Source organism: Orcinus orca, chromosome 3 (genome assembly GCF_937001465.1).
Source record: "Orcinus orca chromosome 3, mOrcOrc1.1, whole genome shotgun sequence".
NCBI classification, from domain to species: domain Eukaryota; kingdom Metazoa; phylum Chordata; class Mammalia; order Artiodactyla; family Delphinidae; genus Orcinus; species Orcinus orca.
In genome coordinates, this window is record NC_064561.1 from 61,892,975 (window position 1) to 61,909,366 (window position 16,392).

General features: G+C 40.9%; 1 long non-coding RNA gene across 1 annotated transcript in view; it reads right to left on the minus strand.

The window, feature by feature from the left end:
• Window positions 1-14,554: 14,554 nt before the first annotated feature.
• Window positions 14,555-16,392, minus strand: part of LOC117196812 (uncharacterized) — a 35,871-nt gene continuing 34,033 nt past the window's right edge. Inside the window, exons 2-3 of the long non-coding RNA XR_004477198.2 lie at window positions 15,848-15,962; window positions 14,555-14,968 (exon numbers count right to left, since the gene is read on the minus strand). This is a non-coding gene — a long non-coding RNA (uncharacterized LOC117196812). The remainder of the gene's footprint in view (window positions 14,969-15,847; window positions 15,963-16,392) is intronic.

The window sequence follows — 16,392 nt, forward strand, 5'->3', positions numbered from 1 at the left end:
CAAATTTTTCCTAAAAAAATATAAATTATTTTTAGACTTAAAAAAAAGTTCTTAAAAAAATAAGAAAGAAATGCAGGTAAGAATGGAAGGAAAAATGGTAAAATACTTAAAGTAACTATTTCTAAATGAGACTAGATAATATTTTTTAGAATGCTGAGAATTTTCTAAAATTTGTTTATTGATCATTTACTACTCTTAAAATTAAGGTAATATGATATGTTTTAAATTATGAAATTATTCTGTATACTGTGTTCAGATTTTAGTCTCTGTTATTAACCTCTGTGCAGATCCACGTTTGTTTATAGCAATTTTCAGAACCTGACACTTTTAAAAATACTTATTTCCTATTCCTCTTGAAACTTCTGTTTCAGTAGGTGTCTCATGGTACTCAGTACTTTTCCTAAGTTCTTCACACTGAGCCAGAAATAAACTTTGTGTCTCTTGAAAATTAGTTCCAGTTGTTTGGGCCAAGCTTCTGCCCCTTCACATTGATTTTGAAGTTTAAGTGTTTCCAAAAACTATATTGACAGACAGTACCTTAGCACAGAGTGATATCCCGCGTCTAATGGAGTTAAGCTAAAAAATAAACAGTCGATAACCTTCTTTGGGTCTTTTTCTGCCCCATTCCCCTCTCTCCACTTCCCACCTGTTTCTTTTGTGGCCATGTGAATAGGTCATTCTCTTTACTTAGGGCCTTATCACCAACCCATCTAGTGACTAATAATAATTTGATAGTTACCCTAAAATAAAAATTCATGCAAGTTTGATGTTCCCGTGGCTGAGTTTCTATAGTTGAGTTTTTATCATACATATAGAATATTTTACCTACCAGTAACATTCAATTCTGAAACACATCTCTGTTGAATCTTCAATATTGTGCCTTCTCCTAGCTTTCCACTTTGTGAGGTAGATAGAATTCATTTGAGATAATTTTAAATTATCTATATACTGGAAAGTATGCGGTATACTGGACACAGGCCATTTTCTATTTAGGGGAAGAAAAGTTGAGCTCATGAGAATTCAGTCTTTGAAGGAATTTACAGGTATTGATTTATTAATCCTCATCAGAGGATCCTAAACCCATCTCTCCTTTGTAGCTAATGGAAGAGATGAGCAGTGTGGGGAAAGGCCAAGAGAGTTAAGTGGCTTCGACAAGGGCACAAGAAAATCAATGATTCTGAATTTGTAATTTCCAATTCCCATGTTCATTCTTTGAGGGAAGAACGAGCCCCCATCTTGTATCAATGAAATCTGCCTAGAGGAAGCAACACTGAAGCTGGTTTAGTTTCTGTTTTCATAATGTAATTAACCTCTGTGCAGAGAGATCCTTATTATCATTGAATCTTCACTGGGCCAAAAGTGTAGAGTTGCTCAAAAGGTGAGGTAAACTACTTCATCAAGGCAGACTCTGTTAAATCATTTTTCCGACCGATTCTGTAAGTGGCAATTCAAAAACCTTTCCAAAATGTTTAATAGTTCTTCCATCATATGGAGTCCATTGGACTCCAGGGTCCAATTTGAAATTCCAGGGAACAAAAGGTAAGAATTCAGCCTCATTAAGTCATGAATTATTTTTGTCCCTAGTGCTATTACCAGGAAACAGTTCAAATAAGGGAGTAAAAAGCTAATGCTTGTGGAAAACTTATAGTTGGCACAGGCCAGAGCTAACCAAACTGATGTGTAACTTTGTATTCCCAAATTTCAAGTCCCATTTCAAATATGCATTCCCAAGGAAGACGGCATTGTCTGAAGCACCGTGAAAATGTTAGAAATGTCTACTCAGTAGTTTGTCCAGCCTTTTCTTCCTCCCTCCCTCTAGTAATTACTTGTTAATCACCCCATCAGTATGTGTCATTCACTACACCAGGCATTATGGCCAAGAGAATGAATAAATACATAATCTAAAGGAACAGCCAGGTGCAACATGGCCCCTGTAAACAGTTTCCTTCTGATCCCAAATTGAATATTCCTTTGAGAATGATCTCTCCCCCATTTTTAGACTTGGTTTTCACTCTACACCTAGCCAAGGCATGGAGTATGTGACCTAGATCTAAACCAATCAGTTTGCTTCAGGCACTGATTGATTCAGTAATAGGCATAAGCCCCATTTAATGCCCATGAGAAACAATGACATTATCATGGGTACCTTAAGAAAGAACCTCTTTCTCTTTCCATGAGAAGTAAACAAGAAACAAAGGCTGGAGCTGTGGCAGCCATCTTGTGAGCAGTGGGACTGACAGTGGAGTAAATATTAAAGATGAGGTCAAGAAACAAAGTAAAATTCCATCCTGTTGACATCATGTGAACCTTGAATCAAACCATTTCTGAAAAAGAACTATCCCTAAACTATTCGGTTTTGTGAGCTGATAATCCTTTATTTTCCTTTCTGAAGCTTTTTTTTGGAGGATTGCTATCACTTAAACAGAGTCTTGACTAATATACGTAAGAACAAAGAGACCATATGGCAAGTGACATAACAGATATGTGGGTTAAGTAATGCTGAAGTTCAGGGGACAGAAGGATTACTTCCTCCTAGGGCACGGGGAAAGGGGGCAGTGTTCTAAGGGGAGAGGGTGACACCAGTCCTTTGTGCACCTGCCACCCCTGAATTAATCTAAACTTTGGAAGGATGTTGATCTTCAATGAACCATTTCCACATTTTTAGGATCTGGCCACAAAGTATCCATCAGGCAGAAGGAAAAACAGATTAGGATTTAGGTTGGAAGCCTAATGCATAAAAATCCATCAATCTCAAATCTTACATTGAATATCTTTTATGGCTTTTTTACTGTGTTTAGGGCTGGGTAGTTACAAAGACAAGTGAGATCTTTATAAAGGCTTTTCCCCATCTAAAGCTCATTCTCCTTATTCTGACATTTTTTGTGGGGAAAACTTTTCTCCTCTTCACTTGGCTCAGGTGGTTGGATAGGGTTGACTACACACCTGCAACTCCAGGGCTGACACGTGACTGAAGCCAGTCCAGTGCAGAGCCCATCTCCTGGCATGTATGTAGGAGTGACTGGAGAAAGGCAGGCTATATACCTCTGGACTTGCTGCTTTGAGGATGTGAGCATGGTGCTCCTAGCACAGGGGATGAGCCTCCAAGGAAACAGCAGAGATGGAAGCAGATCTGAGAGATTCAGAGAGACTGGACTCTGGTGGTATCTTTTGAGCCCCTGGATCCAGCTGTACTTGACCTAACTCTGGACTCTGAGCTACATGAGCTTAAATACCTTTAATTCAGAGTCTTGGTTTATTCAATATCATCTTCATATATCAGTACAGCAAATCCTCTACATACAAATGAGTTCCGTTCCGAGAGCGTGTTTGTAAGTCCAGGTGGTCCGTAAGTCCAACAAACTTAGCCTAGGTACCCAGCTAACACAACTGGCTATATAGTACTGTACTGTAATAAGTTTATAATACTTTTCACACACATAATACATAAAAAACAAACACACAAAATAAGGAAAACATTTTTAATATTACAGTACAGTACCTTGAAAAGTACAATAGTACAGTACAACAGCTGGCATACAGGCACGTTGGCATCTTTGAAAGTTCGCAACTTGAAGTTCTTATGTAGGGGACTTACTGTATTTTGGAAAGCCTACTGTGTTTATGGTGCTAAACCGCAGGGAGCATATTGGGGAGATAAGTCTCACAATGTGGAAAGAATTCGAGAATATGATGATGACTGTTTCAGAGAAGGGAGACATCAATGTGACCCAAAGGCTTTTGGAAGTAGGTGGGACGTGAGCTGAAATGTGAATTTATGTGTACTTCATTTTTTCATGAAATGTATCAGCAGAACATACTGGGACCTTTTATTCAAGGCAACATTGACACACAGCTGTTCAAATAAATTAATGTTCCAATTCTCAAGCTACTCATTTGGCAGGAAAAGCAATTTAATTCCCCATTATAAATAGAAGGAATAAAAGAACACAAGAGAAAGGGAGGATGGTAAAGACATTTTTTAAATTTATTAAAATACTGTAGTTGTAGTAATAGGATAGCTGTCATAGCGGTAGTAGAAGTACTGTTAGTCGGAGGAGGAGGAGTAATGGTAATAGTAACAGTTGTACTAGTAACGGTAGTAGTAATATGGGGATAGTGGTGCTAGTAATAATAGTATTCATTCTTTAGTTTACACTATCCGGTTGCATTGCCACATGATATAGATGCGTTTCCTTACATAATCCTCACAACAGCCCTAGGATGTGGCTGTCATCATTATCTCCATTCTATACGTAGGGCCAAGATTTAGAGAGGTGAGGTGCAGGAGTCAAGGTCACAGAGCCCAGATTTATTTATCTATTTATTTATTTATTTTTACATCTTTATTGGAGTATAATTGCTTTGCAATGGTGTGTTAGTTTCTGCTTTATAACAAAGTGAATCAGTTATACATATACATATGTTCCCATATCTCTTCCCTCTTGCGTCTCCCTCCCTCCCACCCTCCCTATTACACCCCTCTAGGTGGTCACAAAGCACCAAGCTGATCTCCCTGTGCTATGCAGCTGCTTCCCACTAGCTATCTACCTTACGTTTGGTAGTGTATATATGTCCATGCCTCTCAGAGCCCAGATTTAAATCCACACCTAGCTAATCTCAGAATTTGTGTATTTAACCACTAATTATTCGGTCCCATTTCTAATCCTAAAGAGTGACTATCCGGGATGTGTATAGAAACCGATAAAGGTGCATAGCATATTTCAGACCTCAACTTCAAACCAGCTGAGATGGCTTCCAAATGCCACATCTGAAGCAGCTACCGGACCAGTCACCAGTCAGTGTCCTGGGGACACAAGCAGTAGGTCCTGCGGATGGGAATATGCTAGTGACAAGCAGGGTCGCCTCCCTTGGGGATGGATTTTTTCAGTCTTAATTCCTTCATCTTAATATAGGCATTTAATACTTTATGAGAATTGTTTATGTAAAAGAAGTTTGGGTACAAATGCCAAAGAAACAGTCCATCCCTTTTTTTTCTTTTTTTCTGTAAATGTGTTTTACTTGGTAAATACACATTGAACAGGGAGTAGGGTTTTGAAAACATCTCTTAACAAATGATGTTTATAAAATGTAATCAAATTCCATCTGTTACCGAACCCAGGTCTGGCTGCTCGCCGCTCAAAAGCTAATAAAGAGGCCAGGTTGGTGGAAAGGAAAGTTTGTTTTACTTTGGTTGCCGGCAACTGGCGGGGAGGGTGGATGCCTGTCCAAAGACCGACTTCCCACACCCCCGACAGTCAGGGGGCAAGAGCTTTTACAGACAGAGGGAGGGGGCTACATGCAGAAACAGTACATTCAGCTCTGACAGTCATCTTGAAATTGGTCATTGGTGGTCTGTCCAGCGTCATCTCGATTGTTTTAAGTCCAGTTTATCTTCAGTTCCAGGGTCGGTTTGTTTCCATTTCTTTGAAGCCAATTCTTGGAATTGTGGCAGCTTATGTCATGGCTACAGCCTGGTCATCATGTAGTTAACTTCTTCCACCTGGTGAGGGTTTCAGTATCTACAAGACAGCTCACAGGATGTGGCTTAGAATATTATGTATAGCCCTTGAGGAACTAAAGGTCCTTGACTATGTTTAACGACTAAACTATTATTATCTGGTCTCCTTTGACTGTTTTCCTCTGTTTCTGCATTTTCTCACTTCTTTGATTAGACTTATTCTTTGGCTAATTTTTTTCACAGACAAAAGGCAGGCTGAGGACATGGGGGGGAAGGACCATAGGGTCCTGCTCCATTTCACATCTTTTGGACTTCCTTTTAGATCTCCTGCTTATTCAGCTCTTCCAACTTCACAGTGATTTTTAGGTTCTGAATCCAGTTCTAGCTTGTGACAAGGAAAATCAGAGAGTTTATTAAATTGGATTTGTAATTGCCCAGCTATCTCAGTGGTTGTCTCTTGAAATCAGTCTTAATACTGTCAGTAATGAGACCTGGGTCTGGGAATCTGTTTCACTCTATTATTTCTCTAGACTGGGCATGGTGGGATTTTCATGTTGGCTGACACACCCTCCTTACCCACTGTATATCTGCACCACCTCCATGATGTGGAAAACTTAGCCAATGAGACACCCTATTTCTAAACCAAGGTGTTAGAGGAATACAGTAGGAGAGAACATTTCGGAATATGAAAACAATCTGAGCAGAGGGCGAGGTGGGAAGGTGCATGGCTGTATGGCTTCCCAATTTATTGGCTTTGGATGACCTTGAACAACATACCCAGCTTCTCTAAGCCTCAGTTTCCACTTCTTCAGAATGGGGATAATGGTACCTATTTCTTAGGGCTGCTATGAGGACTAAATGAAATCATGCTTAGCACACAGTAAGTCATTAGTGAAAATTAGTTGCTGTCATCATCATTTTTTTTTTAATTGCAAGAACACAGAGATGTGAATTTTTCAGCTCATCACTTAAGACAAAGGTGCTGCCTTTTGCTTCTGCTAAGGCACCTGAAGGCCAGAGCCAACTGATGACTCAGTCTCTGTACCCAGCAGCAAAAATTGGGAGGGCAGAGAAGGCAGAGAGACTGAGGAATGAAAGCTAGAGCTACAGGGGCGGGTACCGACAATTGTGTGAGTAATGATAACAACTCGGGCAATGAAAACAGCCACCAAGAAAATGGCCCTGTTTTCTGTAGCTTGCCAATTGATGTGTCCTTGTCAGCGTTTCCTGTGACAGTCTTAAATTTCTAGAAGGCATCATCATTTTTTTTTTGAAAGCAAACCAAGTATAAATAATGAATGAATGAATGAATAGTCCTTTGGGTACAGTGCCCAGCAAATAAGTGCTCAGCCAGTACCTTCTATTTTTTTTTTAAAGACTACTGCTTATGAAATAGCATAGAGAAAGAGAACATCTTAAACTAATCAGGAAGATGGTATAGACTGAATTATGGTCCCTTACCTCCCCCCACCACCCAATGTCCTATGTTGAAGCCCTAACCCCCAGTGTGATGTATTTGGAGATGGGGGCCTTTGGGAGGAAATTAAGTTTAGAGAAGGTCATAAAGGTGATGCCCTTGTGATGGCATTAGTGCCCTTTTAAGAAGAGACAGCAGAGAGCTTGCACACTCTCCCCACCAGGTGAGGACACAGTGAGAAGGCAGCCGTCTACAAGCCAGGAAAGGGCTCTCACCAGAGTCCAACCATGATGGCATCTTGATCTTGGACTTCTAGCCTCCAGAACTATGAAGTATACATTTCTATTGCTTAAGTTGCTCAGTCTATGGTATTTTATTATGGCAGCCCAAGCCGACTAAGATAGGAGGGTCCTCTGCAGTCACTGATAACAGAAGTGTTCCCTCACGTGGGAGGGAGGAGAGGGGTCCTGGCGAATGAGGTGATGCATGAGCTGGAGCAGTGGCTGCCAACCTGGCTCTGTGGCAGCCAAGTCCAAGGATAGGGGCAAAGACTCTGGATTGTACACAAGTTACCCAGTTGTTTGTGATGTGTGGCCAGGTATGAGAGTCACTGGGCTAGGTAGAAAGAGCCGTCAGGCTTTGGAGGGAAACTGACCCAGAGTACAGACTCTGCCAGCCTTGTGGCCTCAGACCGTTCATCCACTTTTCTGAGACCTGTTTTCTTCATCTTGTAGCAAAGGGATAAAAGTAACGCTAATACTTATTGGGGGCTGCCACCTTTGGAGTACTGTGTAAATGTTCACCATACATTATTTTTCACATCAATTTTTTTTTTTTTTTTTGTGGTATGCGGCCTCTCACTGTTGTGGCCTCTCCCGTTGTGGAGCACAGGTTCCGGATGCGCAGGCTCAGCGGCCATGGCTCACAGGCCCAGCTGCTCTACGGCATGTGGGATCTTCCCAGACCGGGGCACGAACCCGTGTCCCCTGCATCAGCAGGCAGACTCTCAACCACTGCGCCACCAGGGAAGCCCGCAAATTTTATTTTTAAAGTGAGGAAAATTAGTGGGGGAGAGAGAAAGAGAGACTAAATGCCTTATTGAAAATCCCACATCTGGTAAATGCAGAGTTAGACACAAGAGCTGCAGTTTCTATGAGAGATTGTTATGTTAATTTTCAAGGGCTTCAAGAGATTCATGGCTGACATATAGTATTTGTCCACTAAATTATGGTGGCTATTATTATCTCTGTTGAATCAGTATCAATTATCTTTGTCACTGTTATTTAGGACAGACCTGGGATTCAAGTCTGGGTTTCAAACTGTCGTCTGGGGCTCTCATCAAGACCAGATTATTTTTCAGGAAAACAGGTGCTTCTGCTTTTTTGCAGATTGAAGTGAACTCTTGCAGAAGATAACAGAGCAGTCCATTAGGCCTTCTGGTTTAGGAATCAGAAGACTATCAGCTACTAGTTGTGTGATCTGGTCGAGTCTCTTAACCTCTCTGTGCCCGTTTCCTCATCCGCAAAGTAGGCTTACATGATGGTTAATTTTATGTGTCAACTTGACTGGACTAAGGGGAATGCTCGGTTGGCTGGTGAACATTATTTCTTAGTGTGTCTGTCAGGGTGGTCCTGGAAGAGAGCAGCATTTGAACCAGTGGACTGAGTAAGGAAGATCGCCCTTCCCAATGTGGTAGGCATCATCTAGTCTGCTGAGGGCCTATGTAGAAAGAAAAGGCAGAGGAAGGCCCAAGTTGCTTTCTCTGCTTGAACTGAGACATCCATCTTCTCCTACCCTCAGACATCAACACCCCTGGTCCTTGGGCTTTCAGATTCATACCGATACTTACCCACTTGGTCCCTTGATTCTCAGACCTTCTGAGTGAATTACAGCACCAACTTTCCTGAGTTTCCCCCTTGCAAACGGCAAATTGTGAGACTTCTTGGCCTCCATAACTATGTGAGCCACTCCCTATAGTAAATCTCCTCTTATCTATATCTCTATATATCCTATCGATCCTATTTCTCTGGAGAACGCTGACAGCTTGATAATGATTCCCCTTTTGGAGGATGGGTGTAGGAATTAAATAAGACAATTAAATGAGGCAATTCCTGTAAGACATCCAGAATGGTGCCTGATATATTAAGTACTCAGTATGTGGTAGCTATTATTAATATTTTTTATTACTGTTCAGGAAAGGTCATTGACCTCTTTGGCTGACCCCATGACACAGATGAGAACATTTTAGACTCAGCGCCGTCCAAGTTTGCCTTTGATTTCTGTTCTAGAAGAGGAGAAAATCTGAAGCACAGTTTGCATGACCTTGGGTTATGCATTATGTCTCCCTGAACTCAGGCAGGTTGGCATCCAGGAGAGGGCAATGCAGGCTCCCTGCTCTCCTGCCCAGACAGCTATTTCCACCTTAAAAATCTAACTGGGGCTTGTAGCCTCCCCAGCACCCTACACTCCCTGTTGTGTTGGGATTGAACCAGATTCTCACCGTATTTGTGCGTAATGGACTCCAAACGCTGTGTGATAGTCTCCTGTATGTAGCTGTATTGGTATTTAGAGGTATAGAGGTACCTCTCAGTGAACAGAAATATGCAGCAGAAATTTTGAAATTGAAGAAGTCTGTGGATTGAACCAGAAAAATGAGAGCTCGAAACCCCCAGAACACGAGGCCCTGAGCTGCCATCATCTGGAGTTCAAGGCTTTCCAGCTTTTATAACCAGAAACAGGTCTATATGTTAATAATCATTAAAAAATTCCTTTATTATAACATAATAAATCACCATTTATTGGGAATTTACTACGTGGCAGGCACAAGGCTCTTTTTTTTTTTAAATTGAAGTGTAGTTGGTTTACAATGTTTCAGGTATACAGCAAAGTGATTCAGTTGTTTTATATATATATAATATATATTTTATATATATAACGTATTATATATTTTATATATATAATATATATATATTCTTTTTCAGATTCTTTTGAATTATAGGTCATTACAAGATATTGAGTACAGTTCCCTGTGCTATACAGTAGGTCCTTGTTTATTTTATATATAGTAGTGTGTATATGTTAATCCCAAATTCCCCATTAATCCCTCCCCCCTTCTGTCCTTTTGCCTTTGGTCACCATAAGTTTGTTTTCTATGTCTGTAAGTCTATTTCTGCTTGTAAATAAGTTCATTTGTATCATTTTTTTAGATTCCACATATGTGATCTCATATCATATTTGTCTTTCTATGTCTTACTTCCCATAGTATGGTAACCTCTATATACATTACTCTTTGGTGTCCTCATCACTATATGTCCTCATCACTATACTCTCATTATCTCCACGGGGGAGACCAGAAAACTGAGACTCAGAAACTAAGGAATTTATACTAAGTCACATTCACCACAAGAGTACGGCAGAGCCAGGAATTGAACCTAGGCTGTTTGGCTCAATACCTATAAAACATTAATTAGGGTTTTCTCAGAAAATTTTCAAATACATGAACAGTATACTTTATTTTAAAGTGGTTTTTCTTATCCTATCCAGAGACCCTTTTTTCCCCACTCCTACCACACCTCTTGTGTTTATCATGAAAGTCAATGAACTAATTGGAGTCAGCTAACAAAAATTTTCTCTATAGACCAGATTTGCCCAAACACATCTCTTCCTGCTGCAGAAGGCTACCTGTAGTGCCAATATCTAAGAAGGTATTGTTTCTCTGCGTGGGCAGACTAATGGGAGCGCTGAGCAATTACCTGGAAAATGCAATCAATGCCAGCAGACAATAAGAATAATTTAAACCAATAAACTCTTTCCCCTCAACTGCAAGCCTGAGCGTAGGGTTTTCTTTGCTTGTCTTTTTGTTTTGTTTTCCATTGGCTGAGCTTTCCAAATAATTGTTCCATCTGTCCACTTCACTTTGTCTGAGTAATCACAGCCCGAGGGGAGTTAGAAGTCAAACGTCAGACATGCGGACAAAACTAATACGTGGGAGGCTGTGGGAAGAGAAATCATTGTCTGTTCTCCTTCCCCGCAGCTGGGCCAGGGATCCAGAAGTAAATTATAAGCGCCAGTTGCCCCCAGGGAGGAAGCAACAGTTTGGGAAGGGGGACGGGGTACGATTTGGAAGACCCCATTGTCAGGAGTGTCAGCTACCAGGATTGAACGCTCTTAGTGATGGGGTTAAGGAGAGATCATAGTCCAGCCAGAAGTGAAAAGTGTGGAGACACGAAACAACAACCAGAACCCTTGTAACAGCTATTTACTGTGCCATTTACTCTGAGCTAGGCCCTTGGCTGGACACTCTATAAATAGTGTAAAATATACTTTATTATTTTGATCCTTCCAGCAGCTCTATTTCACAAATAAAGAAACTGAGGCCCAGAGAGGTCGAGTAACCTACCCAACACCACACAGCTAGTAAATAGCAGAGTCAGGATTTGAACTGAATTTTAATCCAAAGCCCTTGCTCTTAGCCACTGGTCCTGGCTACTCTAAACCAGGGGTGCTAAACAGAGGTGGAACTAGAGTTCTGGAGAGGGCAAAAATAAGCCCAGATTATAAAAGCATGGCTACTCTTTATTCTGCATCAAGATATTTTACATGCACTGGAAATAATATGCTTAGATATTCTGTAATAACCCATATGGGAAAAGAATCTGAAAAAGAATGAATACATGTATATGTATAACTGAATCACTGTGCTGTACACCTGAAACTAATACAACATTGTAAATCAACTATAATAAAATTTTTAAAAATAAATAAAAAAGAAAGAAAATGCTTAGAAGTAAAAAGATATTAGATTTTCAATTTACAAAGGCACAGAGAGGTTAAGTAACTCACTGAGGCCACAAAGCCAGTAAATAGGTTAGTGGAAGATTCGAACCAGGGTCCCTCAATGCAGTCAAAGACTGCTCTTCAGGGGCTTCCCTGGTGGCGCAGTGATTGAGAGTCTGCCTGCCGATGCAGGGGACACGGGTTCGTGCCCCGGTCCGGAAGGATCCCACATGCCGCGGAGCGGCTAGGCCTGTGAGCCATGGCCGCTGAGCCTGCGCGCCCAGAGCCTGTGTTCTGCAACGGGAGAGGCCGCAACAGTGAGAGGCCCGCGCACCGCAAAAAGAAAAAAAAAAAAAAAAAAGACACTGCTCTTCAGTATGTTAGGCAGCTTCCTTTCTTACAATCAACTTCCAGGTAAAGCAAATGAGCTCTTTTATAAACTGAAAATGCTATTTCTAAAAACGTTGAGCAACAAATTTAAGCATGTTTGTAGAAATGCTATATGAAAGACGGTTAAACAGATTTCTAAAACCTAAGACTTCTCCCATCATCTAACCTGCTAATGCGCATTGTAAATATCCAGGACAGGAAAATGATAAGCAGAATGTCCCTAACTTATTTGACTATAGAAACATTTTTTTCTCAGATAAAGTTTGACAATGGTTGGCCAACGTGTCTACCACAGATATGGCTTTACTCCTATGCCTTTGCCTCTGTATAGCAGGATGGAGGCTTTTTAAAACACCAGCACTCACACTCTTTGCTGCCTAATACCTGAATCTTATGTTGACCGAGCTGCCAATTGCAGAAATGGTAAGATCTCTCCAAATTTCTGTCTTAAATGCTCTTATGGGACCCATCCCCGGCCAGGTGCGGCAAGTCACATAGAGATCATTCTACTCTGTTAAAATATTGATAGAAAATAACGACTTCATTTCTTGACCCATCTTATTGAAGGGTTCATGAAAGGAAAAGTCAATGCAGAGAAATGCCTCTTAGTGGTGGAATTTTAAGCACGAAGATCAGCTTGTGCCTTGAGGAGTGTGTCATAGGGTCTCTCTGGTGCTCAAGTGTAGGCTACAACATGCTCTGACTGAAGGTAAAACTAACATGAGGATGAGAGTTTCAGAGTGTGATGTTGGAGGTACAAACTGTGTGAGTAGGATGTTCTGGTGGGTTGGGTGAGACCACAGAGGAATCCTAGAATAAATTTTCCAATTAACATGGATGGGAAACTTAAAATTAGGCAGCCATAGAGCCATTTAAGATCAAGAAAATAAATCTACAATATTTATTGTGTAAATACGTATATTTTTAAAAGTTTTTATTGAAATATAGTTGATTTACAATGTTATGTTAGTTTTAGCAAAGTGATTCAGTTATATATTCTTTTTTAGATTCTTTTCTGTTATAGGTTATTACAAGATATTTAATATAGTTCCTTGTGCTATACAGTAGGTCCTTGTTGGTTGTCTATTTTATATATAGTAGTGTGTATCAGTTAATCCTAAACTCATAATTTATCCCTCCGCCCCCCCCTTCCCCCTTTGGTCACCATAAGTTTATTTTCTATGTTTGTGAGTCTATTTCTGTTTTGTAAATAAGTTCATTTGTATCTTTTTTTTTAAAGATTCCACATATAAGGCATAAATATATTTTCTTTGAATTCTCCTAAATTTTGTAATAATAACATCAGCATTTGATACCCTTGAATTAAAGCAAAGGTATGACCTGAACCAAAGGGAAAGAGCAGATGCTGGCTCCAGTGGCCTCTATGCAGGTCATTCCACTGGTGCAGTTCGGTTCTCTGACCTGGTCCAGGCAGGCTGAGGAAGCAGAGATGCAGTTGCCCCACTTCCTACCACAGGGAATCGTTGGGAGGAATCACCCCTTCACATTTTTATTCATTCACCTGTTCATTAGTTACCAAGTGCTAACTACAAGTCAGGTGCTGTGCTGGGTGCTAGGTATACAGTGGAGAGAGTTAGACATAGTCACTGCTCTCAGGGGACTACACTCCAGGGGAGAAGATGGATGTCAATCCAATTTACACATCCTATTAAATAAGATAGCTTTGGCACAGAGTAAGGAGTCATAGCGAAGGAAGGTGATGATGGTACATAATGTCTACTTAATATCTAATGGGCATCTGAGCATAACATAGGCAACACCTCCCAGTCTACTCCTCCCCATTTCAGTTCATGGTGATTCGATTTTCCCAGTCACTTAGGCCACGTGCATCTTGGCATCACCCTTCATAACTGTCTTTCTTGCATAGCCAGCATCCAACACTCCTGACTACCTACCTACACTGCTCCCACTCTGGTCTATTTCTTACTTGGTTATTGCATCAGCCTCCTAACCTGATTCTTCTTTTTTTATTTGTTTTTACTCTTGTTTCTTTCTGTATAGAAGTCAGGTTCTCCAGTGACTTCTCATTTCATTTAGAGTATAAGGTAAAAGTCCTTGCAGCGTCCTCAGTGTTAAGCCCTACACAACCTGCTGCCAACGTATCCTCTCTGTCCCTGTTACCTTCTGCTCCTCTCCCACCCCTTCTGTGGCCACACTAGTTTCCTTAGGGTTCCCTGAACACAGAGCACTTACTAACTCTAGGGATTTTGCAAAGGCTGTTCCCTCTCCCTGGAATGACCTCTCCTAGCTGCCTGGCTCACTTATGTATTTTGGTCTATGTTCAAATGTCACTTTGTCAGAGGGGATTTATCTGACCTTCTTATATAAACTAAGCTTTATAAGCCCCTTAACCAGCTTCTTTGTGCTTCATAGAACGTATCACTACTTAATAAATCATGTGTCTATTTATTTCATTGTCTATCTTCCCATCTCCTAGAGTATGTTTCATGAGAACAGCAGCCTTATTTTCCATATCCCCACAAACTTGGACATAGTTGGCCTTCAATAAATATTTGTTGAGCAATTTATTAGCTGTAACAAGAAACAGCATCCCACCAGCCCTAAAGCTTGGGGAAGTGGCCCAATTCCAATGACATTCAGCTCACTTCATCTCTCCCGCCATTGTAATTGTCCTTCCTATTGCTTATTAATCACACATCTTTTTTTGCACACAACTACAAGAGGCTGAGTAGCTTATGCCCCACAGAGCTGCAGTTCCCTCGGCAACTCCTCTCCCTGATGATGATGGTCCAGAGTCTAGTTCAATGGGGTTAGTTCAGCAGGTGAGCCACACGTGTCTAGTCATTGTGGGGGCTCCCCCCGCACCTGATTGTTTCAGGAGAAACTCAGTCCAACATCTTGGGCTCCAGCCAAAGAGGTCTTCCCGTGTGGGAGAATTGTGTGACCTAAAAGAAGCATGAGAGGGAGAAAATTCAGATCATCAAAAGCAAACCACAGCATTTCCTCTTTCATGCGACTCTTGACTGTCACCTGTTGTACTTGGCATGTGTGTAGAATTTTAAGAAACATCTGAATTTACTAACTGACCATTACTAATGGATGCTCCATTTACCAAAGGTACCTTGAGGTTCCTGTTAACCAGGAAGCTTCCCTCATATGCGTCGGAAAGAATTTAGGTCGCAGAAGTTCCATCTGCCTTTTACAACAGAGGCACCTGATGGAGATGTGATGAGCAGGGAGGCCCGACTTTCGATTCAGCTTTGCCACTCTTAGCCATACGATCTTGGATAAGCCCCTTAACCTCTCTGTGCTTTAATTTCTTTGCTTATAATCACTTAACCTATGGGGCTGTTGGGAGGGCTCTTTGAGTCCTGCTTCTCTCGGTGCCCAGCATACAACAAAACCTCAACAGATAGTAAGCTCGAGGGCTGGAGAACACATCTAATTTGTAAGGGGAATTCAGCGTCTTGTTCATGCGTTTCCGTATGCATGTTTCTACTAGGTATTATGTCTGTGGATATACACAACGGCCACAATTTTGAACCTTCAGTTTACAAGAGGCCAATGTTGGGTGTGATTACTTACTATGCTCTGGGTGGCTGTCAGGGGCTGTTCTACGATCCTGGAACACATTTTAAATGACCATCCCTTGCAGTATTTTTCGTGCCTGCAGATTCTGAGTTTTTGCGTTCTGTTTCCATTTGCTGTCAGAGAATTTTTTAGCTTCTAACTTTGTGGATTCTAATTGCTTCTACTTTTTTCCATAGCAAGGAAAGCATGTGGACAAAGGGGGCGAAGGACAAGGATAACAAATCCGGCTGTACCTGCTTAGCTGGCTGGATTTCCTTCCTTCTTATTTTGATGTGACATTGTTTGATTTCCCTATTTGCAAACGTGCTGGTTGCTTCCCATCTTGCTAACCTCTTGATCATTTTCTTCCTTCAGCAAGAAAGAAAACAACCACCACCAAAACTTAATTTGCCATACAGTTTAATTGAATTTATAGCAACTGTCACAAAGTAAGACAAAAACCTCACAAATATGAATACAGAGACTCCTAGGATTAGGTAACCTCGAAGTTTTAAAATATTCTTCAAAGCGTTTATTTGCAAATTGGACCCCATTTGCATATTTCATAAGCACAATACAAATGTATTATTTATCAGGTGGTCTAGGCATGCCTGTTCAAATGAATGGTTGCAAATTCAAACTTCATTTAAAATTCCTCATTGTAAAGCCATTCCCCCAACTTGCAGGACAAATGGTCTTTTCAACCCTGCCTTTCCTGTTTTATTCAAAATACTCCAGTTTCCACACTGAGTGACCTTTCTCAGGATTATAGGCCTGTGGCTTTGAAGAGAATGGCTTC